This window comes from Rhamphochromis longiceps, linkage group LG8, assembly GCF_057381845.1.
Source record: "Rhamphochromis longiceps isolate RC_006_pf linkage group LG8, R_longiceps_female_GT1.1, whole genome shotgun sequence".
NCBI classification, from domain to species: Eukaryota; Metazoa; Chordata; class Actinopteri; order Cichliformes; family Cichlidae; genus Rhamphochromis; species Rhamphochromis longiceps.
In genome coordinates, this window is record NC_140564.1 from 8822804 (window position 1) to 8826417 (window position 3614).

The 3614-nt window shown below is 38.8% G+C and overlaps 1 long non-coding RNA gene across 1 annotated transcript; it reads right to left on the reverse strand.

Annotated features, from left to right (window-relative positions):
- Positions 1-908: 908 nt before the first annotated feature.
- Positions 909-2201, reverse strand: LOC146663052 (uncharacterized). Its single transcript, XR_014912994.1, has 2 exons — positions 2050-2201; positions 909-1667 (listed from the first exon to the last, which is right to left on the reverse strand). It is a non-coding gene; the product is annotated as an uncharacterized LOC146663052 (long non-coding RNA).
- Positions 2202-3614: the final 1413 nt, after the last annotated feature.

Here is a 3614-nt window from a genome sequence, read left to right on the forward strand (position 1 = left end):
GGTCAACAGGGCGAACACTGAGGCTGGGTATTAGAAATACAACATGGCAACATGAGACATGTTAACTCTGAGAACACTAACATCTAGATTAAGGTGTGAGAGGTAAATACATAACAGAAGCTAAAAAGGAGTTGCTTGTCTCTAGATTAGTTAAAATAAATTGAAAATAAACTGATTTGAACACGTTTGATGCATTATACAAAAAAAGGTTCATGATATAGTTCACATGATCTAAGCAAGAGTCACTCGGAATCTCAAATGTTAAAGTACACTTACTGATTGTACTTTTACTACATGAGCTAATGTAGATGCTCTAAAAGCACGCTGGCTGAAAAAGAACCACACGTTTGGAGAAACTGTGCTGTAACTTCTCATACTGTGAAGTTTTCTGACAAAAGTGAATTGAAAACTTATGCTGTACAGTTTACTAAGGGGTCCTTTGCTGGGCCATGTGCAATTACACAAAAGAACAAGTTAAATTTCACCATAACACTGACTGGAGAAAAGCCAAATTGGGATTCTAATTGACATTACAACTGAAATCAGTGCTGTGATAGTTAGTTTAAGATCACAACCTGATTTAAAACACAGTCTAACATCAACATTCTTGCCCCTGAAAATAGGTCAGGATGGCCGAAAAATGTACTTTAAAAATGAGATTTTCTTTTTGTTTCATTGGAACAGTAAAGTACCATTACAAAGAAATGAGTACACCTTTGTAGATATCACTGATATGGAGTTTTTCATGTTTTACATACAGACTTTCTCATTTAAACCATGGTGACTTAAAAGTTTAGCAGCAAGACACTTGTTTCCTTTGTTCCATCAAACATTTCTTTCAGCCATCTGTGTTTATCAGAGCGATATGTGACTAATTTTTTATTGAATCACCAGAAAGTACACAAATACAAGATTAAATATTTTATTTATTTATCAAAGATACATAATTACACATTGATACAATGAATAAGGTGTCTATAAAAATGGTGTAAGAAAAACATTATAACATACAAATAAGTGTTTTAAGATAATCTGACATACTTTAAAAGCATAAGAATAAAAGTTTTTTTTTTTAAATCATGTTCTTTGATGATCACATTACATGTATCACATTTTTTAAAGCATAACGTAGGGTGTTCACAAAAACAGTTTTATGATTACTTTTTCCACAGTGCTTGTATGCCTCTTGCAAAACTATGTACTTATCACCATATGACATAATAACTCACGATTATGCAAGACCAGCCATGAAATGTCCGTCGCTTCATTACAATCATTTGTCCCCGCTGCTGCCCTCAGACCCAGTCTGTGGGGTAAAATTGCTTTTTTGGTGGTTCATAAAAAATATCTCAAAAAGCGATGTTAGTGAGGGGACCAGAAACACTGGGTTGCAGAGCAGTTGGTAAGGACTTGTATATTTCTGGAGAGTCTGCAAAAGCTGTCTTGCTCGTGCTCCTGATTGGATATGTGGAGCCCGGCTCTGATATCTCACTGGTGGCAGCTAAAGGTAGGCATGCCTTGGAGGCGGAGTTGGTCTCGGGCGCAATCTTTCAAACGAGCCTCACGGCATTTCAGGCAACCTCAGGCCGGAAACAACATCCGGTCACTCGCGGTCAAAATCCACGCAGAGCTGGTGTTTCGCAGGGATCAGGTTAACACATCTGGGTCTAAAAATATAAAGAAAAACAAAAAGAGTTTTAAAACACGCAAACTAGCAAAATATCAAAGGAGCATAACATAACAATAACAAGATGATATGAGATACCCGATGAGGCCATGATAGGTGATGTAGACATGTAATGTATAAACTTTTACGGGAGTTAAAAGTGGAGCTTATATATATTTTAAAGTGTATTGTACGTGGGATAGGCTCCAGTGCACCGCGCGAGCCTGAGAAAAGGATAAGTGGAGGCGAATGGATGGATGGATGGTGTATTGTACCTGTTACAAACCATTGTGATATTTATTTATTTTTTTAAATGAAAGGATTGACAGAATGGTAAAAAGGAAAATGCAAAAATGTAGTTAGAGAGGAAGATTAACACTTACCGAATGATATGCGGATAAGGAAAGAGACGCAAGTTGCTGTTGAAATCGGCCGCTCCCTATGCGAACTCGCAAGCAGTCTGAGCGGCGCCAGTTGTTGATACGTCTGAAGTCAGATGTCTTCTGGGGGTTCGACGATAGTCTTAACCTCAGCGGGAGATCGTAAAATCAGACCTGGAGCCGATTGGCTAACCGGGGTGCAAAGGGAGCGGTGCAAGGGTTATGTGATTGGCAGCGGGGCGCAGTGAGGCGGAGTTGGTCTAAGGGGGGAATTTTCAAACGAGGTAAGCAGCGCATTCGGGAGCAGAGCGGGGAGCGAACAAGCAGGAAAAAATTGTGCTCTGCAAGAAGTTGTGGATCGGAGATTAAGAGCGAGGTAGAACTTAGAGTGTGGGTTGAATTTTAGAGCTTGCTAGTAAGAGGAGCTTTCCCAATGTTTTTGGATTATAGCGCTTTTTTTTTTTTGGGAATAGAGGGGTAGCTAACAAGTTATTCTAGGATTTTGGAGAAATCGCGGAGAATTTTTTAAAAGGAGTTTTGGCTTTGTTTGGCTGAGCATGAAGGGAGCCGCGGGGCGCTGAATTTGAGAAAAAAGACTAAGGATTTTCCCTGTTATCGAATATAAGGTTTTGGGAATAGAGGGGTAGCTAACAAGTTATTCTAGGGTTTTGGAGAAATCGCGGAGAAATTTTTTTTTAAAGGAGTTTTGGCTTTGTTTGGCTGAGCATGAAGGGAGCCGCGGGGCGCTGAATTTGAGAAAAAAGACTAAGGATTTTTTCAGGATTTCCCCTGTTATCGAATATAAGGTTTTGGGAATAGAGGGGGCACCCTAACAAGTTATTGTAGGGTTTTGGAGAAAACGCGGAGGGTTTTTTAAGGAGTTTTCCCTGCTTATGTTTCTAAGGAGGGTTAGGGTTAGGGGATCGCGAGTTTTTTCTGAGTATGAGTTTTATTCTAAATCTACAAATGCATATAAATCGAAATAAAGTTTTCCCCCAAGGCATGCAGCATGTGTTTGTGGCCATACTGAACATTACAAAAGCACAAGTTTAACTAAACAATTTTAATATGGTTTAATACATTTTTAAACACATGAGCACGGAGCCCGAGAGAGCACGGTCCGGAGACACGGGCGCGCCCCCGCGCGCCCAGACACACAGCCTCGGGCGCGCGCGGGCGCGCGCACACACACACACACACTGACCCGCCACCAGATGGCGTTTTTTGAGCATAAAAAAATAAAAAAAAAATTTAATTGCTTAAAGAAATAAAAGAATGCTATTTTGATATATAAGAAACTTTCTAAATAATCAATTATATTTTTATGAATATCATATTTTTATGAATATCATAATTTTATGAGTATCATATTTTTATTACTTAATTACTTCCTACTTCCGGAGCTCATGAATAATTTATTAGGGGTCATAAATCAATTAGGGGGGCCATAAATCACTCAGTTTGACATAAGGGGTATAATATCACTCTCTGATGCATCTAAGAATAAAATTATTTTACTATATAATTACCTATTGTCATTATTTTGTGGGCTTTACAGCTCTAAACCA